We start from the raw sequence: 26,854 nt of genomic DNA on the forward strand, positions 1-26,854 counted from the left end.
ATATTTCTGTGTCATATATTGAGTTTAAGTTTTACTTTATTATGAAAACAACAAATTTTTTTCCAAAGTTATTATGTCATTTTATATTACAATCCCCAATACATGCAAGTTATAGTTCTTCACATCCTTAGCAACACTTGCAATTTTCTGCCTTTTTAGAATTATAGCCTTTGTAGTGGTTGTAAAATAGTATTTTATAGTGATTTTAAATTTCATTGTCTTAATTACAAAGATTAATTATCTATTGAGAATCTCCAGACATTCATATATTATGACATTATATTCCTCTAAGTCAGAGTTTCTGAGCAGTATTGCCATTTTGTTTACTTTTCAATGAATCATTATAATTTATTTACTGGTAGAAAACTAATAAGAAGCTTCAACTCATTTTTATGACCTTTTTTTTACCATCTTTAAAAAAATCATTTAAATCCAAGTTAGTTTACATTGAATGTAATAATGATTTCAGGAGTAGAATTTAGTGATTCATCACTTACATATAACACCCAGTGCTGACTCCAACAAGTTCCCTCCTTAATGCTCATCACCCATTTAGGCTATTCCCCCACCGAACACAGTATTGCCACTTTGAACCAGATAATGGTTTGTCTGGGAAGGACTTCTTGTGCATTGTAGGATGTGTAGCAACATCCTTGGTCTCTACCCATTAGATGCCAGCCTCAGCCCCGCCAGTTTTCACAATCAAAAATACCATGACACATTGCCAAAAATCCACTTTGGGCGTCAGGAATTGCCCCAGTTGAGAAGTACTTTTCTAATTCTCTGATAGTAGCTTTAAATTCCACTTACACTAATTCCAACATCACGGAGTAGATTTTCCTGCTTCTTCACATGCACAAGGATTACTATATTATGCATAAAACATTGCAGAGACTCTGGCTTCTGTTATTTTATTCTGAGGAATATTAATTTTTGTTTAAGACTCAATTAGGTTGCTGGTTTAATATGTTGTAATAATGGGAAATTGATTTTTGTGCTTCATTAAGGTAGGCTATTTTCTGCTCAACATCACTTATCATCAGGGAAATACAAATCAAAACCACAATGAGATACTACCTCACACCTGTCAGACTGGCTAAAATTAACAACTCAAGCAACAACAGATGTTGTTGTGGAGGATGTGGAGAAAGAGGATCTCTTTTGCACTGCTGGTGGGAATGCAAACTGGTGCAGCCACTCTGGAAAACAGTATGGAGGTTCCTCAAAAAATTAAAAATAGAACTGCCCTATGACTTGCAATTGCACTACTAGGTATTTATCCAAAGGATACAGGACTGCTGATTCAAGAGAGCAATGCACCCCTATGTTTATAGCAGTGCTATCAACAATAGCCCAAGTATGGAAAGAGTCCATATGTCTATCAACTAATTAATGGATGAAGAAGATGTGGTATACACACACACACACACACACACACANGCCCTATGACCCAGCAATTGCACTACTAGGTATTTCTAACCCTAACCCAAGGGATACAGGTGTACTGTTTTGAAAGGGCACATGTACCCCAATGTTTATAGCAGCACTGTCAACAACAGCCAAAGTATGGAAAGAGCCTAAATGTCCATGGATAGAAAAATGGATAAAGAAGGTGTGATATATATACACACAATGGAGTATTACTCGGCAATAAAAAAGAATGACATCTTGCCATTTGCAACAACGTGGATGGAACTAGAGGGTATTATGCTAAGTGAAATTAGTCAGAGAAAGATAAATATACGACTTCACTCATATGAGGACTTTAAGATGCAAAACAGATGAACATAAGGGAAGGGAAGCACACATGATATAAAAACAGGGAGGGGGACGAAACATAAGAGACTCTTAAATATGGTGAACAGACAGAGGGTTACTGGAGGGGTTGTGGGAGGGGGGATGGGCTAAATGGGTAAGGGGCATTAAGGAATCTACTCCTCCTGAAATCACTATTGCACTATATGCTAACTTGGATGTAAATTTTTAAAAAACAAATTTTAAAAACTGATAGGCTATTTTCAATGTTCCTTTATTCCTAGAATGAAACTCTTAGTTTACATATCTACTCTTTGCACCTAATGTAAGTGTCGTTTGGGCTTTCATTGGAAAACCCAAGGTATTTACTAGTGCCCACATCTTGATAGATCTCAGTATGATGTCTCCCATTTAGCAGCTGCTGAAACTTCTGCTCAAGATTTTCGGCATTCTGCCTGTTCCTTTCAACTTGTTCCTTGAAATCTCCCCAACACTTGCACAATTCTGTAGCCAAAGATTTGAAGAGAGTTTTTCTGGACATTCTGAGATTCTCTATCCTTTCTAGTATTTTCCCATGTTTAATTTTTCATTCTCCCTGGTAGCTCTAAACTATGTCCTTTGATGAAACTGATAAAGATCATAGATTTCTTCATGAGTTTTAGGCATTATATATAAAAAGCTAGTATCAAAATAGACCTCAACAAGAGATACTCTGAACTAGCTTCTAAATGCTTTTGTGTCAAATCCCCATCAATTCTTCCTGCTTTTGTTACTTTCCCCTGCCTTAAAATAACACAAACGTGCATTTGTGTATCCCTGTGTATATATACTCTACAGAGTTTATAATTATTACCTGTGATCATGGTAGTTTGATACTGTTTATTCTGATATCACCTGAATCAGAACTCTCAATGGTTAGCCTTTTACATCTCAACTTTGCAGACAGGCAACTGTAGGTTCAACAAAATTAAATAACTTATTTATGGTCACATATTTGGCAAAGTAATCCTCTCTCCATTTCACTATACAGTTAGCCCTTGAACAACATGGGTTTAAACTGTATAGCTCTATTTACATGCAGATATTTTTGATACATATAGTACAGCACTGTACATGTATTTTTCTCCTGGGATTTTAACAGCAGTTTCTTTCTTTCTTTTTTTTTTTTTTAATAGTTTATTGTCAAATTANTCTTGCCCCCTCCCTCAAGCATGAATATTTAGATAGCACAGCAGTTTCTTAAGCTTACTTTATTACAAAAATACAGTATACAATATACAAAATATATGGTAATCACATGTGATTAATCACATGTGTTAATCACAAGAAGTTATGGCATGTTAACGGTAAGGCTTCCAGTCAACATAGGCTATTAGTAGTTAAGGTTTTGGGGATTCATATGTTATAAATAGTTTTTTTTTTTTTTTTACCATGGGGGGGGGTCATTGCTCTTAACACCTGACAGTCAATTATACTTTTATTTCATGTTGTTGGGTTTTTTCTATGTAGTTTTTTTTTTTTAAATAAAGTGTCTGGAGTTAACAGTACATGATTTATAGCTTGCTATACATAAACATTATAGATTGTATATAGTAGTCAAACACAGGTATTCATTGTCAGAGAGGAGTTTAAATATGTATGTATTTGGTTAAAATAAATTTAGGAAAAGTAGCTTCCATTCCTGTTGAAGAAGCTGTATCTTAATTTTAAAACCAGTCCCAAGATGTTAACCCCAAAAGCCCTTTCAGCCTTTCAAAATTAGTTGTCCAAATATGTATCAGCCTACTTCTGGATTCCCTGCTCTACTCCAATTATTGATTTGTCTGTTTGAGCCAGTACTACACTGTTCTGATTACTGTAGATTTATAATAAATCTTGAAATCATATGATGAAATAATTCTGGTTAAAAAAACACTCAAGTCAGACTCAAAGAAATAGAAGGAAGAATGATGGCTACCAAGGGCTGGGGAGTGGGGGAAATCAGGAAATATTGGTCAAAAAGTACAACTTGTCACTTAAAGATGAGTAAGTTCTGAGTATCTAAATAAATGGCAATTATGTGATGTGATGGAGGTGTTAACTAATGCTATGGTGGTAATCATTTTAAAATATATAAGTGTATCAAATTAACATGTCATAAAAGATTTTGTGAAGTATTTCTTAGTTATCAGCGTTTCCAACACATTTTTAAATTTATTTATTTGAGAGGGACAGAGACAGCACCAGCAGAAGAGGGGTAGAGAGAGGGAGAGAAAGGGTAAGAATCCCAAGCAGACTCCATATTGTCAGCACAGAGCCTGATGCAGGGTTCAAATCCACAAAGCCGTGAAATATGAGTTGAACTCAAACCAAGAGTCAGACATTCAACCAACTGAGCCACCCAAGGACCCCTTCAACACTTTAAAATTAAAAAGAAATCCCTCAATTTTTCCTTAATAATAAATTAATACTAATATTAATTCTCCATGCCTAAGTGTATTTAAATCTTAGCTTTGCAACAACCAATTCATTTCAAATGAGGAATCTTAAACTAAAAAGATTAACTCGAGCACATGAGTTAATAAATGGCAGAATTGGGAATCAAATTTTGGCAGTGTAAGACCTAAAACATAGGTCTTAAGTATCTTACTTCAATTCATAATAAAACAGTTGAAAACTATACACAAGCATACAAAGAAAATAGTAAGTTATTTTAACCTCACTCAGTGAAAATAATTGGTCTAACTTTTTTTATTTATATTTTTAGTGTCCATTCTCTCCAGGTCTTTTTTATTTATATGCTAATAGTATGATGCTTCTTATAATGATTTGAACTCCTAGCAAAAATGAATGATATTCTTGAATGTGATAACAAATTTCGATCCGTTCAGTCCAGCAATCTAAATACAATATTATGTAACCAGATTTATTTAACTCAAGACTGTAAAAATGGGGGGACTGTTCAAAAATATCAGCACCTACATTTGATCATGAAAATAACATAGTTACTGATGTTTATACTTATGTACAATGAACAATAATTAAAGGATTAATGATATTCTTTATCAGGTTCCTTCTTACTAAAGCAACTGACATGACGCCTAACTAGCCAAATACACTAAACGATATCTCCTGTTCACAGTCCTTATCATGTGATTTTGTTAAATTGACATTTATTAAGTAAACTCCTGCTGTGTTTCATAGTGAGCCCAGTTCAACAAAAGACCACAAGAGAATGGAGATAGAGAAATATATTACTTACTGGGCCTGAAGAAGGTGTGTAGCCTACATTGCTGGGCTGCAAGGGGACGTCAAGGTGGGATGCAAGCAGAGAAAAGAGGTAGGACCTGGGGCACCTGAGGTTTTTAGGATCTGTGAGTGGAATACTTTGAGCTTCTCTGGGAAAGACCAGATTGTGATTGGTCAGTTCAAACCAAAAAGAGTGGGGGTTTTGGTAAGCTCTCCAGAGGTTTTATCTAAGAAATGTATACGGTTAAAGGCTCTGGGAGGCAGGGGAGACTATTTATCACAAAGGATTTGGAGAAGTCATATTAGGAACTTATATTCGCTTGTGACTAGGGGGTGGGTGTGGCGGGGGTGTTTTCCAAGGTATGCATTTGCATGAAGGGCTAGTGTCAGCTTAAGGTACCTGGAGGCCACTTGGCAAAACAAAATTGATGACCAGGGAGCAATATCATGGAGTAGCTTAGCCATAGTCTGGACACCTTACCAATGAAGTCTCAGTGTTTTTCATTTTTAGCCAGGAACAGCTAGACAATGCTTCCACATTGTTTCTTGGAGCTAAATGGGCATGTCTGAACTCTCTGCATAGTGACCAGTATTTTCCTGCCTTTTTTTTTTTTCATTTTTTTAAAATGTTTTATTTATTTCTAGGAGAGAGAGATAGAGAGAGAGACAGCGTGAGCAGGGGAGGGTCAGAGAGAGAGGGAGTCACAGACTCTGAAACAGGCTCCAGGCTTTGAGCTGGCAGTCAGCACAGAGCCCGACGCGGGGCTCGAACCCACTAACCACGAGATCATGACCTAAGCGAAAGTTGGACGCTTAACCGACTAAGCCACCCAGGCACCCCAGTATTTTCCTGCTTTGAACATTTCTGCTCAGATACAGAAATGCCATGCAGCAGAGAAGATTCTTTCTGCTTAGTCTTTGAACTAAACTCGGGTCCCTCATTTGCGTGGATCAGGGCACATTCCTTTTAATTACCTTTCCTCTAGTGAGATGCATATTACAAAAGCAAATTTTTCTGCTCTGGCCTTGAATGTAAAATGTGAATAATTTCTACTTTGTCCGTTTATTGAGAAAAGTATATAATATGTAGTGAAATAATGTTCAAAGGCAAGCATATTATTAATAACATGATTTCTTATGAACATACTACCTCCTCAGAAACTTCCTTTTTCTAAAGCTAGCATTTCTCACAGTTATCAGTTGAATACAATGAGGATGAGGTATAAGATTACAAACTAATGGTGAGTAGTTTCACAAAATGGAGCATGTAGTGTTCCCTTGGTTTTGATTAATAGAATAAAAATGTTACTGTTTCAGTGTTTTAGGAAAAAATAAGCATTAACTTATGTATTTGTGTGGGTGTATAGGTATAAGTACATTATACATAATGTATGTATTATATGTTTATGATTTCATTTTATTTCAAGTGCATGTCATGGTTTATGGCCTATTATATTTTTATATTTACCCTTTCCTCTGGGTGGGAAAGCATAAAGTGCAGTCCCTCCCTTATTCACTACTATTTCCAAACACAGCTACAGGAATAGTTCATTCTCAGGTGACAAAGATAATTGAGATAAACTGTCAAAGGAAAGCAGTTTATTAGCTGTTTTACTTAGAAATTTGTCTTATACAAATGTAACTATCATTTTAATAAAAAAAATCCCTGAAATTTTCATTTCTATTTCTTTAAACAAAAAGCAATTTAAATGATCCAAATAGGATGTCTAGTCTGTGTAGAAATAACCCCCCAATACATTAACACAGATCCTGTGTTCTGAATTGTTCTGGATGATTAAATGTGGGTGTTTCAGCGATCTGTGTTTAAGATGAAATATGTGAAAGATAGATGAATTCTGATTAGAAGAGGTGTTCAGCAGGCATTTAGCTTGCATTAATCAGAAAATAAAAGCCCTTAACATGTCCTCATTGGGGCTAACTGTATAATTCTAAACTCCTGCCTTCACATGCATAATTTGTGAACCCAGAAAATTTGTTAGCCAAAATATAGTATAGTCTGTTTCCTATAAACTATGTGAGTCTTACCAAAATCTCTTAAATCAATATTTTTAAAATACCAGTTACAATACCTGTTAAGTATCTTAAAAATGGAAATGAGGAATTATATACTTGGAGGTAGGGCATGAAAATCTGAATAAATCATTTGGGAAAACTTCCAACATAGCAACTTCTGAAGAGAGCTTTGCTGTCGTAATAGTAATGATGAGCTTAATTCCTCTGGGTGTATAAAATTCACATAAGGATAGTATTGTAATTTTAGATGAATGAAAGTGTTGTGAAGGGTGCAAATTGGCTCATGAACACATCTCCACAGCCCATGGGAGAAGAGATAAGCCTGAAGCAAAATCCTTCTTGAGATTACAATTCTCAGCTTATGAAGCTGATATTTCTTCAAACATGAAATACACCTACCAGAGAAATCTTTTGTTAACCTTCTGTCACAACTTTGGCTCACACTAGCGAACAGTGAGATGTAGTCACTCACACAGCAAGTGCTTACGTTTGAATAGAAATTGAACATTCCCAAAGGGTGAGAATATGGCTATTTGCACCTTCAAAATGGAATTGTAAGCCTGAGGCTGAAAACAAAGCTTGTAAAATATGAATTTGACACAATGGACCTCCTCTGTCTCCTACAAACTCCTCTCCCCCAATCTTGGAGACACTACCATCTTTTAATATTTTTCCAGGCCTAATTACTCCTCCAATCTCTCCCAAAAGTTTTTGTTTTTCCTACTTGATAAATATTGAGTTTGTTATATTTAACTGGCAGTTGGGCATTTTCATTTAGAAGTCTTAGGCTCATAGGGCCCTTGAGTGGCTCAGTCAGTTAAGCATCTGACTTCAGCTCAGGTCATGATCTCATGGTTCACAAGTCAAGCCCCACGTCGGGCTGTGTGCTGACAGCTCAGAGCCTGGAGCCTGCTTCAGATTCTGTGTCTCCCTCTTTCTCTGCCCCTCCTCCACTTGTGCTCTATCTCTTAAAAATAAATAAAAAACATTAAAATTTTTTTAAAAAAGAGGGGCGCCTGGGTGGCTTAGTCAGTTAAGCGTCCGACTTTCGCTTAGTTCATGATCTCGCGGTTTGTGGGTTCGAGCCCCACGTCGGGCTCTGGGCTGACTACTAGCTCAGAGCCTGGAGCCTGTTTCAGAGTCTGTGACTCCCTCTCTCTCTGACCCTCCCCTGCTCACGCTGTCTCTCTCTCTCTCTCTCCTAGAAATAAATAAAACATTTAAAAAAATTTTTTTTAAAAAAGAAATCAGGCTAATTAACTAAAGTAAGTCCCACTAAAACCACAGTCTTTCAAATGACTCAGCTTTCCAGACTTCACTGTACTATATTTTTTCTTATTATACAACTTCAAAATCTCAGAAGTATGTTTGAATTTCTTTGTCCACTCTTTAATTTAAGATATATCATTAGTTCAGAGTCCAAATCGATTATTTTCATACTGGTAACATTGCTATTATCTCTTCCTCTATATATTTTTTTCTTCCTCTATATTTTGATCACCTCTTTTCTAGACAATTTCTCCTGCTTGGATAATTGAACTAGTCTTCTAACAGGGTTTCCAGCCTTTAGTAAAACTGTCTCATTGGGTATCACATCAGATTGGTCTCCCCCTGCAGTGTTCTCAACAGGAGCTTATCCTTGATCAAAACAAACTAAAAGCCTTCTAGATAGCATTCGAAATCATGGCTCTGTCTCCTCCCTGGCCATACACAAATCTCTCTCTCTCTCTCTCTTTATCTAACTCATTTCCCTTGTATGTCCAGATGTATGTATTCCTACTCTGCACAACACCTCCCTCTAGGCCTCTCCATTTCCAAAACCCATCTAACCTTTGAAATCCAACCCTATTTTCAGCATATATTGATCATTGATTATTCATATATTGAATCCCTAATGCACCGTCTGCACCAAGGGTCAGTAGATGACATCTAAGGGCTAATTCTACTCTTCCACATTTTTTGTATTTCCTGCAACCTAAAAATGGTTTTTACATTTTTTAAAGTTTCTTGAGCCCCAGTCTATAAGAGTATCTGCAAACTGGGAAATGAATAAATGAGTTTCTGGGTTCCTTATAAGATTTAGTTAGTTATGATTTTATTTCATTATCTGAAAATAATATGTCTTTCTGGATTATCTGTGTAAACTCCTTTTAACTGGATATTGCCATGTTCTTACTGCTTGTGTTCATAATCCAGTTTATAGTAAACAAAATTCAGCCTAAGTGGCAATACTACATTTTAAATAATTTTTCAAGCATTCTGTATTTGGGAGCGAGCATACAAGCATTAGTAAATAAGTATTACCAGCACTAGATAGGCAAGCCTCTGTCTTCAAATTTGATCTTCAGATGAGCATCTGAACTTCATAATCACAGCATAGGACTTTAGATTGTTAAGTCAATGGGTATGCCCAATTGGGATTCATATTCACTAATTGAAGTTTTAGGTTCTTTAGTAAGAACTCCTCAAATAGAATTCTGTGGAGCTGTTTTCTTCAAATATATTCTCAAGGCCTAAGCTTATTCATGTTGGAATATGCTCTCACTCTTCAGACATATATATTGCCCAAAGTTTCTTAGTTCTTGAAACAGCTAGATGTTGTCTACAAGTAGATTACAATATTAAATTCAATTCAGACTCCACTGTAAAGACCAGTGACTTTAGCTATACCATTCCTGTAACAATTTTATTTATTTATTTTTTGATTGATTTATTCATAGTCACGTAAAGGCAATGGGGAAAAGCAGTTAGTTCTTGAGGTGACACCTTCTATACATTCCCTGTTGTAGCCCTTTGAAGGAAACTTCAGAGCTGCCCCTTGGCACAGAGCTCATTACTGCCTTGAGAGTCTTAGGATAGAGATGGACAGGCAACTTGGGAAGGAACAAAGAAATCACATTTCTCTGTTTCCCAAATGTAAAAAGTAATATCCAGCATGATGATCTGCAATCACTACTGAGTTATTCTAGATCTAAATACAAATACACCCTATATCCAAATCTAGGGGGAAAAAAATGAAAACTGTGTTCTAGAAGGTTCTATAAGACTAAGAAGACAAATGAGGAAAGCATCTAAATAATGAATTAAGGAGATAGTACTATAATGTAAGAAAGAGTTTGAAAGTTTCCCTTTTTCATCTTAGGATTCACAGGGAAGAAGTCTCATTAGTAAATGGAATTTAAAAAAAAAAACAAATGCTTCTTTGAAAGAAAATAAGAACTATGAATAAGTATCTTGATATTGCTTTTGAAGAATACAGTTTCATTATAATTATCTAAACTTATTAGCCATGGTGTAATATATACATATCTATACTATTAAATCCCAAAATAGGAGGTAGGGTATGTTCTTGTTCTTTAAAAATTTGCTTTTCAAGCAATATTTACAATAATGAGTTTGTTAAAAATGCCAAAATACAGATCCTATCCAAAAGTACTGAATCAGAAGTGTATTTTTTTGATGAGTTTCTAATGTGATTTTTATATATATTAATATTTGAGAAGCAGTTCTAGAAATCACAAAAATCCTGAATAATCTATATTTAGCCTCGCTTTTATTGAATTTTATAAAGTAAAACAAAATTTCCTTTCTCCAATAAAAATTTTTGATAGCAATAACAGAAAGAGCAATTTATTATTTAAAGGATAGAGTTCAATAGGAATAAATAAGAGGTTACTAGGAAGGTTACATTCCATCAGTGGTCATGTTGTTTTTCTTGTTTCTAATATATAATTATACACTCAATGTAATAATGATTGTCACCTGTTTCAATTTGTATCAATCACAGGTATTAGCTTGGAATAGACTGTGTAATTGCAGCCAATCCATATAAACAGTGTTAATCAATACCAATTATGTCTTTTCTTTACATATAGCAAGTATCTGCATTACAAGGGTCATATTTTTATCAGTTCTATCAGCTGATATCAATTATTAAAATTATTTAAATGTTGATTTTGTTTGTAAGTTTCCCAGAAAGTTAAAATTGCATATTCCTACGTAATTAATCTAATGAGGTGGCAAAGTAAAGGTTATTTCTTAATATAATTTCACAGCTTTTTTGGCAATTGTTATCATAAAAACTAATTTTTATTTTGATGACATTTCTACTAATTCAGTTTTTTTCTATTAACAAAAGTTATTCCATCTGGAAGCATAAATTTAGTTAAGGTTAGTGAGAATTACTTCAATCACAGTGACAGTCAAATACAAATTAAAAGAACATAGTCTCGAGGGATCCCAAAAATTTTACCAAAATGAAGACCATGCTCTATGTAAGCAGTATAAGTCCAAAACACTGAAAGTGGTAGGATTGTTATGTAATAAGTAAATGATTTTTAAGAAATACACTGCAATTTAAACATTAAATATTCGTTTCAAAGAGTCAACTTGGATGTCTATAAAATTAAAATGTTAACATAATTCAAAAATATTTAGAGGACCTCATTTAGAATTATCTTCATAGATAACATATATTATTAAAAGCCCACAGATGGTGTTCTGATATTCATCTTTTAAAAAACAATTTGGAGGCACCTGGGTGGCTCAGTCAGTTGGGTAGTCAACTTTTGATTTTGGCTCAGGTCATGATCTCACAGTTCATGGGTTTGAGCCCAGCATGGGGCTCTGTGCTGATGGTGTGAAGCCTGCTGGAATTCTCTCTCTCCTTTCTCCCTCTGCCCCTACCCCACTTGCTCTCTCTCTCTCTCTCTCTCAAAACAAAAAATAAACTTAAAAAATTTTTTAATTAAAAAAGATTTGACTTTTGAAAGGATCTTTGGTATACTACTTGAGGTAGCAATTTAAGATTCAGTTTCCTATGGAGCATATTTGTAGCTGAACTTGTTGGGCAACAATTTAAATAAAATAAATTATTTAAAGTAATAAAGGTAACACTTCATAGGTCTTTTACTCTCTGTATTTCTTTAGTGAAGGAAATATCATGCATTAAGATATTCACATAGACTGACCCCTGAATACATGGGAGAGCCACATAAATTTTTTCTGTATTCTTTTTCCTTATACTTAGGACCTAGTGGTCACAAGAAAAACATAAGTACATAGGAATAAAAAATGAATTCAATAACTCTTAAAACATATGGAAGTCCATTTAAAAATTTCTACAGGTTTTCAATAATTTAATTAAAGAGACATATTAAGTTATTAAAGAAATGATAAGAATATATAAATCTTTGAAGTTAATTTTTTTGTCATAAAAAGTTTGTTGGCTTTTATTTGGAAGAGAAGGGATTCTCAACAAAATAGTCAATAAACCATGGAGTCAAACATTCTGAGAAGTATGTCATGTCTCTCTCCTTTAACTAGATACAGATTCTACATCAGAACAAGAAAGAGTATACATGTGATAGTGCATATACCTCCACGAAATACATAAAAAATAAATAAAACATTTCTTTGTATTTTTGTGGCATTTCTTCTTTGAAAAGCAGCTAATTGCTCTATTACTAGAGCAAATCTTTAATGTTTTTCTACCAGTACACTAACAAGAAAAAAGTAAGTGAAATGAAATATTTATCCCAGAAAAATATAATTAACTCTCTTTGTCTTGGGATTATTGTGTGTATTTTGATACAGAATCAAGTATTTCCAGTCCTTTATTTTCTGTTTTGGAGAAGTAACAAAAGAAACAAAAAAAAAATTATAATGCAGTTATAAATATAAACAAAGAAATGTCTAACTCTGCCTGCTGGAGGCAATTTCCCACAAGAGGTTATATTTGATCTAGAAAAATGAAGTGTCATCGTTGTAAGATATGCTTTTCCATACCAAATAACAGCAAAATATTAATGGATGCGAACACACTCCAAGTTATACGATTGTAAAGGAAGAAAGTATTTATCAGCTTCAGTTTAAAAATTCTAAATAGATAGCTTCCCCCAAGCTTCACCCCTCAGTAATGGACAAACTGAAGGTGGTTTTTCTGCCTGGAGTTATTCTAAAACATTTTCAAGGAAGCTGATCACTCTGACTTATACTTTCCCCATCTTTTAAATTCATTACAACTGCATGTTTTAAACTGTCAATTTATGTAACAAATGTAGTACTTGATTGATACTGATTCATGTTTCTAAAACAGGTGTATGCTTGATGAATGTGGCACCATAAATGCTATCTCTATTTGCGAAAATAAGACAAGGCATGAGAAATAATTTACATCAAATATGTATCCCAAATAATTGCTTTTATTCAAGTCAATGTCTGAGTCCAAATAAGTTACACAGCAGGTTGTTTCTTAAATTGCTTACCCAGCTACAATCTTTCTTTTGCCTCATTTGTAGTTTCTATAATTGTCACATCTGCAATCCACTTTTTAAAATTGGAAGAAAACATTGCAGGGAGAGAAGACATAATACTGGAGTGTATTTGAAATTAAGAACTCACTACTTCAGGTCAGACAGGCTATAGAAATTCTATTATGTGCTATAATCTCTTATTTAACAAGAGCTTTCTCAGAATGTTATTCTTTATGCCAATAAAGTTATGAGGCAAATATTGTATGTTTCAAGAAAAGAATCACATATTTTACATCAAGTGTAAAAACACATTTGCGTGAACACATATGAACACACATCACTACATCAAAATACTCTCAATGATCCCAACGTTAGTGGAGGTATTCAACTTTACCTTTTTCCTGTATTTCTTACATATATTGTTTCTGAATTTTTCACTAGTATTCACAATTAGTGTGCTAAATATCTTTGTACTCACAAGTAGTGTGCTAAATATCTATTGCCGCATAACAAAACTATCAAAAACTTAGCAGCTTAAAACAATACATATTTATTTTCTCACAGCTCATATGCACCAGCTTAGCTGGTCCTCTGGCTCAGGGTCTCTTATAATGAGGCAATGAAGGTACCTGCTGAGGCTGTAGTTATCTCCAGTCTCTAGGAAGGAAGGATCCTCTCCAAAGCTCACTCACCTGTTTTTGGCAGGAACCAGTTCCTCACGAGTTGATGGACTAAGGACTTCAGTTCCTTGCCAGTTGATGGCCAGAGGTCTCCATCTGTTTTTTTTCTTTTTTTACATGTGAATCTCTCCACAAGGCAGCTTACACGTGGAAGCAGCTTCATCTAAGCAAAAGAGTGAGAAGGTAAGAGACGATGAAAAAGACAGAAATCACAATCTTGTGGTAACCTAATCTCAGAAATGACAACCCAGTCATTTTGCCCTATTCTATGTATCAAACATGAGTCACTAGACCCAACCCACATTTAAGTGGAGGGGATTACACAAAGGTGTGAACACTGGGAAGTGAGCATTCTTAGTGGCTGACTGCCTCCTACTTGGTGCATGGAATGTAGTCAGCACTTAATAAATGTTTCCCAAATAACTAAATAAAGCATAATAAAATTTTATATTATAAAAAAATCTCTGAATACACAAAAGAGTTCAAATGATACCAAAATGAAATGGTTTCTATAGTGATGAATAACTGTATTTCTAAAACCAACTGGACTAATTCTAAGTAGTATAATCTTTGCTTTAATCCCTGAATCCAGTGAAGAATTCAATATAATGTATCTAATTTTAATGATTCATAACCTGGGTTAGTTTGGTGACTTGTCAAGAAGACAGTAAGATATTTACAAAGAAGTCCACTTTCTGTAGGTAATCGTAAAAACCCTGGTTCAATATTAATACCACATTTTTATATGAAAATATTGATGGTGGTCACTTTAATGCAGTATTTCTTGAGCAAGTGGCTTTCTTGTACCAACAAACTTTGAAATGAATGGAGATATATATACTCAATATCAAAAGTTGTGTATGTGCACAAATACATATTTGAAGCTGTTTATGCTAACCTTCAAATACAGACCTTCCTAAGCAAAAGTATGGATCAGAAAAAAACATTTATAGGAACTAGTAAATTTATTACTGGTTTTTACTTATGTGGAATTTCCCTCAGCAATTTTTTAAATGCTGCTACCAGTTCCACTGTGTACTTTTATCTGATGGCAAGAATAAAAATTAAGAATATGTGTGAGATCAGTTGTCCTTAAAGAAGTGAAACTAATAGTCAATTTTGGAGCATTTAACTAAAATATATAGAAAACTAACAGCCAAGATATTGAAATTATTTTTTGAACCCATCAAGAAATAAATATGTATCTCTATTTAGTATGAAATATTTGGCAGTAATATGGCTAATTTTGAGGAAAAGAAATGTAAATATCAACTGAGGAAGGAGATTAGTTTTAAGTGCTCTTCTTTTTCAGTAACCAGTACAACCCATCAACTTTTTACGTGTTTTCATTGAAATGGAAGAATGGTCAAATTCAAAAGACAGTGTTATCTGTCATTCTTATCTCTAAGAAACCTGATGTTTTGTTTCCAATTATAAAATGCATAACTAAATGCTATTTTCCTGTTTGTGCATTCAAAATATTAGCATGTGTCTCACATCTTCCACTTCCTGATTTACATCCATGAAATTTTGTGATAAAATATAAATTTTGTATAAGAACTGTGACTAAATAATCAAATAATAAAACAATACTAATACCATAACTATATGATTTAAAAACACAAAAAATATTTTATAGCTCTTTATATTTAGAATTTGCTATTACTTACACACAGGAACCATTCAATGTGGATATTATTGGCTCTTATAATGGGTTGGATGATGTCCCCCAAAGAGATATGTCCAAGTCTTAATCCCTGGTGCTTGTGAATGTGACCTTATTTGAAAATATGGTATATACATATGTAATTAAGGATTTTGAGATGAGATCTTCTGGATTTAGAGTGGGCCTTAAATTCAATCACTTGTGTCCCTATGAGGGAAACAAAAGAGATATTTGAGACACACAGAGATACAAAGAGGAAGGTCATGTAAAGACAAAGGCAGAGTTGGAGTGATACATCTATAAAAAGAAACATAAAGAATTGCTTGCAGCCAGCAGTAGCTAGGAGGCAAGGTAGGATTATTCCTCAGATCCTTCAAAAGGTGCATCCCTGCCTACAATTTCATTTTAGATGTGTAGCTTCTAGAACTGTGAAAGAATAAATTTTCTTTACTTTAATCCATCAAGTTTATGATAACTTGTTACGGCACCCTTAGGAAAGCAATACAGCCTCGTTTAACAGAAACACTAAAACACAGAGATTCTTATTTTCCCAAGATAAGAACTAATGAACTGATTTGATGTGCATATCATTGGCTTTGAGAAAAGAATGAAATATTCTTTTAATATAAGCTGCATTTCCATTTCTTTTCATACACTATAGATTACTATAGTGTTTGGTCAATGAAGTTTCCATAGACTTTGAGTTGACTGGTGATATAAAAGAGTTGGACTCTGGGATACCAGCGTGGCTCAGTCGATTAAGTGTACGACCTCGGCTCAGGTCATGATCTCCCAGTTTGTGAGTTCAAGCCCTGTATCAGGCTCTGTGCTGACAGCTCAGAGCCTGGAGAGCCTGTTTTGGTTTCTGTGTGTGTGTCTCTCTCTCTGCCCCTCCCCCACTATGCTCTGTCTCTCAAAAATAAACAAACATTTAAAAAAATTAAAAAAAAAGAGTTGGACTCTGAAAATAAATAAATATTAAGTCCATCATAACCAATATTTTACCTATGTTTTCTTTTTAAATGACCAGAGTGAAAAACATGTAGTTGAACTAAGTCTAAAAGAGTTCTTTTAGTAAGTAAAATTTTTAACAAATTAAGAGTAATGTATCTTAACAGTTTATCCATTTTTCCCTTTAAGAGAGAACATAAAGTAATGGTGTATCTTGTCATTGATTCTTAAATTTAATGACATTTGTGACTGTCATATAGGCTACGTTAGTTAAAGGAAGATGGGAGAGAAGTCTTTGCAAAACAGCTTTCCAAGGATTGCTTTTCTTTCATGCAGAGACCTAGAAATGTCACATTGTCACTTGCCAGAACTGACAAACATGTATGAATCCCAGTGAAAAGTTTATTCTGAAGCAGATGCTAATGTTACACTTAAGAAATGTTACCCTATAGAGAGGTAAAATCTTTTTTTTTCATTTAAAATGAATATGTTCTTCTAATTTTATGATTCTTTTTTTTTAGTGTTTTGTTTACTTTTTCACTGGAAGTTTCAAGCCCACAAAGACAAAAGTTGTGTACTGACAAAGGTTATTCTGAGCTGATGTTTTCCAGAGTAGTGTGCTGGACAGTACCTAGGATGTCTCCTATATTATACTCTGTATAATCCCTTAGCCTTGGTTATAGACTGGATCTGTGATTTGTAACTAATAAAATGTGGCACTCTCATAATTACATTTATATTTATGTACCTATCTATCCATATATCTATTTATATTTGTATCTCTGTATCATAAACACATTAATACATACATACATATATGTATACACATATATATTTGCATGCAAGTATGTGCTTCTCTGTAGAAATATGCAAGTATATATTTGGATGTGTGCTTGTCAGGAAGACTTCTCCCACTGCCTGGTATCATAAGCTTCCATCTTGTGAGCCGGTCTATGGAGAGAGCACTGCATCAAGGAAAAGCAAGCAACTGTGTAGTCCCTGGTCAAAGACCATCAAAAAAGTGAGGACTCAGTTCTTAAGTTGTAACAAGACTAGGCTGCTAAGTCTGAGAGAATTCAGAGATGTACCTTTCTTCAATCAAGCCTCTAATGAAAATGCAGTCCTGACCAGCACCTGGATTGCAGTCTAGCCTTGTCCCATGGAAACTAAAACAGTAAATATGTATTATTTTAAGCTGCTAAATTTGTGGTGATTTTTATAGAAATTTACAAAAGAAAGCTAACACAGCAGTCAACTTTTTCAACAATATTAATGATCAGTCCATTCTTTTCTTCTTGATCTACATTGCTGATTTGAGTATGAATTAAACATTTCATACACTAGTATCTTTTTTCTGCTCCATTTGTTTCCATTTTGATCTGTCAATCTATTCTAATGGTGACTTGTTCAGAAATCCTGTACCTTCCTGCTCTAGAATTGGATAATATTTATCTGGTGGTAAGGTTTTTTATTTGTTTTCATGTGATTTGGTTTTAAGTGTAATTCATATTCATTCCTATTAACTGCTAGTTGATAATTCACAGAAGAAACTCATTAGCATAAACATGCATTATATCAATGAAAAAATTTATTTTGCAATTGTGTTACAAGATAATTTTTTTAATAAAAAGTTTTAGATTGGCAGCTGCCTATAATCAAAGGCCTGATTGTCACTGAGAAAACTGCCATTGTGATAAAAGTTTTGGCAGCATCAAACACAACACATACATGTTTGAGAGCTCTTCATACCAAATGATGAGATCTCTTTGTCTAATATTTCTACTTTAAAAGTCTATTATTATAAAAATTATAATGATACTTGGCTTTTTAATTCATCAATCTAATTTCCTGGTTAACAAAATCTGGCAGATGTCTCTATTTGATTCTGTTTATTTGGCAGACTTAACATATTCTCTGTAGAGAAGACTTTATTTTCCCCCCACTCAGCTCAGTTTTTCATTTCTTCCTGGCACTTGTCCCAGTCTTTAGGGCTTTGCAACCTCTTGAGAAGTGCTCTTGTCCATGCTCTCCTCCTCCTTGGATCTGTCAGGCAAATCCAATCAGCAGTGAAACACTTTTGCCACTATTCACTGATGAACAATGTGATGTGGTAGAGAGGTTTTTTGTTTCCTGTTTTTGTATATTCTGAATGCCACCCATTTACCTGAGTCTATAAAAAGTCTAAATCATTTGCATTAGCTATAAATTTTTCACATATTTTTATTCTTGAATTTTTTGAAAGTATTTCTAATTCCAGTTTCAAGGAAATTTCAATATTTCTACTTTAGAAGTCTATTATTGTAAAAATTATAATGATACTTGGTTTTTCTCTTCATTTGTTTTTAATTCATCAATCTAACTTCCTGTTAACAGAACTCTTTTCTTACAACGTGCATTTTTTACTATAGGCCAAATCATGATGTTTATGGCCTTTTAAAAGACATATTTATATTATCGCTTCTCGGCCTTTTGGCTAAGATCAAGTATAGTAAAAGACATATTTATTTAAAAAATTAAATATCAGTCATTATTAGTTAGAGGACTATGCAAGTACACCTAATGCAATTCAAATCCAGAAAAAAATATTACATTTAGGTAAAATAAGTTGCATCAGTTTATTATTATATGTAGAGTGGACTTTTTCCCATTAGCAACAAGCTGAATTGTTGTAGGCAGGATTTAGCGGTTGTGTTTAATCAGTGCAATTAATCATTATTAGTGTATACTTTAGAGTGATCAATCACATTCAGTTTTATGACCAGAGTTGGTCACAATACAATGCATTAGTAATCATCCAGAAACTTAAGAAAATAAGCCATTAGTTCCCATTTGAAGTCACTAATATTTTTCATTACTAATTTGTATCTGAATGGTTTAGACATTCTCTTGGTTTGATTAATGTTGATTGACAGGAGTAGCTGTATTTAAACATGTTATATTTTTTAAAGTTTATTTATTTAATTTGAGTGAGATAGAGAAAGTGAGACTGAGTAGGGAAGGGACAGAGAGAGGAGAGAGAGAATCCTAAGCAGGTTCTGTGCTGTTAGCACAAGGCTCAATCTCACAAACTGTGAAATCATAAGCTGAGCCGATATCAATTGTCAAATGCTCAACTGAATGAGCCATCCAGGTGCCCCTAAGCATGTTATATTTGCAAACTGAAAAATGTCATATACTAATCTTTGTACTGACTTGTAAGTTTTAGTCTTTTTCATCAATTTAACAAAAACGTTATATATATATACACATGTATATATATAATCAATATATGTAACATTTTAACATACAATAGAATATAATAGAAATATTATAGAATATATATGTAGACAATATATACATATATATTCAACACCTATACTCAAATGTTACTTTTTCAGTGAACTCCTTCTTGATAATTCTCTTTAAAAAAAAGTCTCCCATATATATTTTCCTAATTTTCTTCCCTTGCTCTATTGTCTTCCATAACATGAACAACTATCTAATGTACTATATATTTATTCCTTTATATTTAATATCATTTCTCTCTTTCTCCATCCACTAGCACATATAAGAATATGATCTTTAAGTCTAATGCATTAGGTTTTAGTCACAACCCTGCCTGTTACTAAGTGTGGAATTTGGGACAAATTAATAACCTTTCTGTGCCTCAGTGTCTGTGGAAATAATAAGGTTACCTAACTCATACAATTCTTCTGTGGTTTTAATGAGTTGATATTTTTTAAAGTATTTGGCACAAAGCAAAGACTATGTAAGTGTTAGCTTTAATCTTCATATTGATGGAGGTTTTTTGTTTGTTTGTTTACTACTGTACCCCTAGAACCTATAACATTTCTGGCACATAGCAGACAGTAAAAGGCTTGCTTAAATAATGAGTTTATCCTTAGCTACTGAAGGTCTTTTGATTTTCTTTTGTCACAAATGTCTTACTATGATCTCTTAGACATTGTCATGTCCTCCAACTCTTCACTTCAAGATAGGGGAAAAGGAGAGTGGAGTAAAGGTGACAACATTTGCAATCAAACTGAAAGGGATTTTAAGACTGCACTCTATTTTTTCCATTACATATTTTTAGTGACCACCTTTGTCATTAATCATGGTTTAAGAGAAAAGAGCCTATAATAGATAAAATGAAGGAAACAAAAAATACTGTAATTGTAAAAATAATTTGCCTCTGAAAGCAAATTACAACATACTGGGTTAAAAACAGCTTGCTACTTAGACAGTATGTAATGTAAAAATTAAGCTTAGATATACATGTAACTAATGGAAATGAAAGAATTCTGCTTTGTAGCTGACAGGTCATCTGCTTGGGGGTTTGTGCTTGATTTACTACTGAATCTTGTAGAGGACATAATAAAATTATACTTATGGCAAACATCAAACTATTTTCTTTTCATTTACATTTGAGAATTGGGGGTTTTTACATTTAAATAAATTAAATTGTTCAAACTCTAACAAAAACAAATGTAAACAAATATATTTAGATTACATTTTATTTGATCTGATTTCATAAATCAAATGTAAAGGTAATGACAAAGCTAAAATGTACACAAAACACCTCACTAAATCCTAACAATAGCATAAGGTAGGTTTAATAATAACATTTTATAATTTAAGACATTGAAAGTGAAACGGTTAGTAACTTACCTATTGTAACACAACTAACATTCAAATACAATTGTATGACACCATGTTTTCCATTATCTCAAGCCTTATCTTCATTGTTAGAACTAAGATCACATAGACTTTCCCACTAATACAGGCTTTTAATTTAAAATTTAAGATTGATTCTTGTATCAATTTTATATAACAAATTTCTGCTTCTATCCATAAAGAAAAAACAAAGACAGAATTTCCCATCAGAAACAACTAGAAACCACACAAAATACATGAAACTATCCCTATACATTGAACAAGAGTGTGGGACATACAATTCCTCATTTCAGTGTCTGGAGACAATTTCTAGACCATTAATATAAGAGGAAAGAAGCAAATGGCCTTTGCATCTTTACATGATTGAATCAAGGACACAACAGTCAGATGTTTTAGAATTGTTTCAGCTAGAAGTGCAAGCCAGAGTTCTGAAGAGGAGGAAGCTATGTTGAAAAAGTAAAGAAAATTTGTTAGGAATTCTTGAATCTTTACTGAGTACTAGGCTGTGCATACCTAGAGTGAAACACTAAAAAGCAGGGCAAAGAAACATAAAGGATGTACATGCATAACGATTCCAGGGGCTTAGAGAGGATAAGTAGATGCTCAAGTTCCAACCCACCACACTAGACTCTTTAGTAACAACACATAGCATTCAGTGGAGATCCAAGAGAGACAATGCTGAAGGAGTGTGACTGAGCTATCTGTGAAGTGAATACCTTTCTACTCTTATGAGTATTCCTGCCCTAGCAAAGCTTAGAAACAAGCAGGGATAAAATTAATACAAAAAAAATATTTTAGGCCAAAAGAAAAAAAAAAAAAACAAAAACGAATCACACTATTAAAGGAAAGCAAAAATTACAATGCTCCGTATATAATCAAAATTCTACACAAGTCATATAGCCAGAAATGGTGACACATAATTAGAATAACATTCACTTAACAAAAAAAGACCCAAAAATCTTATAAATTATGGAATTATAAAACAAAAACCCTAAAATATATATTGTAATTATAAATATATGTTTAACATAAAATAGGAACATAAGATAAAAATGGAACATTTTTTAAAATACACAAAGAAAAATTTAAATGTAAAAACTAGATAATTTAAAATAAAATTTTTATTGAATGACACTAAAAGTAGATTATACATTGTAGGGGGGAAAAAGAGAAAGGATTAATAATCTTGAAAGAAGAGCAAAGCAACCTATTCAAAATAAAGAAAAGAGAAAAAAGCTCAGAAAAAAAAATGAATGTGAACCTCTGGACCTGTGGAATAAATTGAAGGAGTGTAAAACGATATAATTAGAACCCTACCTTAAAATAGAATAAAGATAGTTTAATAAGTAATGGCTAAAGAAGATACAAATTTGATGAAAGGAAAAACAACTATAAACCTACCAATTATAAAAGCTCAAAGAACTACAAACTGAAAACACATATACTGCATCAAGGAATATATAACTACATTTCCACAAACAAGCAGTGTGAAAAATAAGACACATTACATACAGAGAAACAAAGAGCAATTGAATCTTCTCATAATGAATAATGAAAGCCAAAAGATATTGGTAACTATTTTCCAGTAATAAAAGAAAAAACTTGTCACTGTAGAATTCTATATACAGCAATATTCTTCAAAAAATAACAGTGGAATATAAACATTTCCAGAAAAAGGGAAGGCAGAGAATTCATTATAAGCTAATCAAAACTAAAAGAAATACTAACAGAAATTCTTCAAGAAGAAAAAAATATACCACACAAATCTTGGATCTTCCTCAAAGAGTTAAAAGAACCAGAAACTATAAATATGTGAGTAAATATAAAATATTATTTCTAATCTTTAATTTTTAAAAAGATAATTATACTTTTAAAATAAAAATAAAAATAATGCATTGTAAGGTTTACGTGCTTGCAGATATAAATTATTTAAAAATAATAGTATAAAGTATGAGAAAGAATTCTTTTTAAACATTCTTTTTTAAGAATATATCTTGTACATTATACATGAAGAGTATATTATTTCAAGATAGATTGCAATATGATGAATATGTGTATTTTAAACATTAAAGCAACCATTGAAACCTGAAGAGTTATATCTAATTAATAAATAATAGAGACATTAAAATATATTTATAAAGGCAGGAAAATAGGGAAAATAAGAAACAGATGCAACAAAAATAAAACATTATAAGATGATAGCCTGAATACACTGATATTTACATTAAATGTAAATTATCTAAACATGCTCAATAAAAGGCAGAGATTATAAGAGTGACTATAAGAAACACTATTTATAAAACACACACTAATAGATATAACATAAATAAAAAAATGAAAAATATATAAACAGCAAACACTAAACATAAGAAAGCCAGAAAGGCTATCGCAAAAACAGAAGGAAAGGTATCACAAAATAAACAATATTACTAGAGACAAAGAGGGACATTTCATAATGACAAAGGAGTAAATTAACCAAGAAGCATAATAGTCCTTCATGTTTACATAAACAATAACAGAACTGCAAAATACATAAAGCAAAAACTAGTCATAACAAGAAGAGAAATAGACAAATTCAGAGCAATGGCTGGAGTTTCTCAGGCCCTCCTCAGTTACTGATAAAACAACACCAGGAAACATAATTTTTAAGAAATAGAAAAATTTTCACAATATCAGCCAAATCGACCTAACTGGCATTTATGGAACACTGTAACCTAAAATAGCTTAATTTTAAAGTATAAGTAGAATATTTAACAAAATAGACCATATCATGTACCATAAGTCTCATCAAATTTAAAAGAATTGAAGTCATAGAATATGTTCTCTCACTACAGCAAAAAATAATTAGAAATCAGTAACAGAAAGATATCTGAAAATGCCCATACATTTGTAAGTTAAATGAAGCACTTCTAAATACCCCGTGAGTCCAGCAGATATCAAGGGGCAAATCAGAATGTAATTTTAATTAAATTAAAATGAAACTGGCATTAGAAAATCTATTCAAGGGGAAATTTATGGGTTAAACTGTTAGATCAGAAACAAACTAATAAAAAATTAAAATCAATGATTTAAACCAAGAATTCACAATTTTTTCTGTAAAGAACTATATGGGAAATAATTTAGACTTTGTAGTCCACTGTTATTCCTACCAGGTCTGCCACTGATTGTGAAAGCAACCATAGACAATGCATAAATATGTGAGCATGGATATATTAACAAAACAAAACCCATTATTTATAGAAACTATAAATTCCATAAAATACATGCATAAAATATCAATTTTATTTATTCAACATTAAAAAGTGTAAAATTCACTCAGCTTTCAGGCACTACAAAAGTAGATAGTAGGCTGAATTTGGCCTGTAGTCCATAGTTTGTGAATTCCCAACCTAAGCTTTGACCTTAGGAAGCTAGACAAAGAAAACAAACTAAAAACCAAAGTAAATGAAAAGAAGAAAATAATAAAGATACAAGCAGCATTCAATGGCATTTATGACAGAATAAATGGGATAGGAAAAGCAATGAAACCAAAGGCTAGTAATTTGGAAAAACATCAATAAAGTTGATAAACTTCTAGGTACACTAATAAAGAAAGAACAGGGTGAAGATATATTACTAATATTAGGAATGAAAGAAGAAACATAATCTAGAGTCTACAGGTTGATAAGGAAATACTACAAATAACTTTTTGCCAATAAATATAATAACTTAGATGAAATAAATATATTCTAGGAAGACAGAAATTATCTAAATAGACTTGAAAAACTAGAAAATTTTCTTACCCCTAAACCTTTCAGGGTCTTTAGTTGGTAATTAAAGACTTTCTCACAAAGGAAACTCCAGACCCAGAGGCTTTCATTGGTAAATTTACTAAGCATCTAAGAAAGAAATAGTATGAAATCTATATGAACACACCTAGAAATTAGAGGAAGAAGGAGTCAGAATTATCTTAATATCAAAAGTATGCAAAACTTACACAGAAAAAATATAGACAAATTTCCCTTACTTGAAAAACTTTTTTACATTTTTGGCAAAGAAAACCAAAAATGAACAAGTAAGAATAAGATAGTTGCACATCTGTGGTTTATCTTGTGAATACAGTCACCCACTAACAAAATAATTGGGGGAAAAAAAAACACGAGACCATTTCAATGGATGCAAAAACACCATTTGACAAAATTCAAGGCTAATGCATGATAAAAACTCTCAGCAATTCAGAAATACAAAAGAACATCAGTGAAACATCTATCAAAAACCTGAAGCTATGATTATACTCCATGGTGAAATGCTGAAATCTTTCCCCCTCAGACTGGGAACAAGTCAATCACCTGCTTATATCATGTCTATCAAGATTGTGCTAGAAGCTAATATCAGTGCATTAAGAATAAAAAAAAAATGCAAACATTTTGAAAAGAAATAAAGTTCACTTTATATTAAAACATCATGAGTATCCTAAGAAATCTACAAGAATTAATTCATGAATTAAACAGGGTCATACTATTCAAGAATAAAAGAAAACATCAATTGTGTATATTTATATATTAACAATCAATTACTGGAATTTGAAATAACTAAATCAAAATGTTTAAAATAACATCAATATATTAAATATGTAGGTATAAATTTAACAACATGTGTATAAAAAAACAAAAACATTGTTGAAAGAAGCTAAAGAAGACCCCCCCAAATTGAATGATATATCATACTGTTCATAGACAGGAAGACTCAATATTGATAACAATTCTCCCTTTAATGATTTATAGATTTAATACTATCCCAATGAAAAATTGTAGTGAGATGTTTAATAAAAAGTAATAAGCCTATTCTTAAATTTATATGGAAAACTAATGATCCAGAATAACTAAAACAATTAAATAAAAAAGCAAAGATAAAACACATCTGCTGATTAAGACACAGCATTAAGAGAGAGGAAGGAAAGAAGGTAGGAAGGAAGGAGGGAAGGGAGTGAGGGAGAGAGGATGGCAGAGAGGCAGGGAGGGAGGAAGGAAGAAAAAAGAAAACCACAATTCAGTGGGTATTTATTGAATGCCTACTTACTATGTACAAAGTTAGGAGCAATGAAAAAGGCTACAAAAAATAATAATAAATGAATTATTCATTCAATCAACAATTATTGACCAAGTCCTGCTACACGCAGATATCGCTCGAAGCAAAATAAAGAAAAATTGTCCATGCTTAAGGAGCTTGAGAAAAGTGGGTAAGTAAGGTTTACTGAAGATGGAAACACTGAAGGTATGGAACTGTAAGCATATTTATCAGAGTGTGATGTGAATAGAGGAACGGAAGTGAGGGCAAGCAGGGTAGTTTTGAAAAATGACTCAGGTACTTTGTGTTGGGTAGATTGAAAGTGAGCTGTGGGAGATATTTATGGGGCAGGGAGTGGGGCTTGGGGGTGGGATTCACACTGTAGAGACTTCAAATGCCAAGTCTAAGGATTTTGTACCAAATTTGCTGGTCATGAAGAGCCAGTGAATAGGCAAGTAGTCTTAGAGGTCAGAATGAAACAAAGAATGCACTATTGTATATTGATATTATTCTAAAACATTAACTTGCCTACATTTTGTTTTCATCTCAAAAGCCCTATAGCAGACAGAAACATGTCTCTTCACAAG

At 32.9% G+C, this 26,854-nt stretch overlaps 1 long non-coding RNA gene across 1 annotated transcript in view; it reads right to left on the minus strand.

Moving 5' to 3' along the window:
• Positions 1-26,854, minus strand: part of LOC144230109 (uncharacterized) — a 334,534-nt gene that overhangs the window by 215,161 nt on the left and 92,519 nt on the right. The window contains exon 2 of the long non-coding RNA XR_013334695.1: positions 13,964-14,114. This is a non-coding gene — a long non-coding RNA (uncharacterized LOC144230109). The remainder of the gene's footprint in view (positions 1-13,963; positions 14,115-26,854) is intronic.

The sequence above is a fragment of the Crocuta crocuta genome, unplaced genomic scaffold (assembly GCF_008692635.1).
Source record: "Crocuta crocuta isolate KB4526 unplaced genomic scaffold, BGI_CrCroc_1.0 scaffold83, whole genome shotgun sequence".
NCBI classification, from domain to species: domain Eukaryota; kingdom Metazoa; phylum Chordata; class Mammalia; order Carnivora; family Hyaenidae; genus Crocuta; species Crocuta crocuta.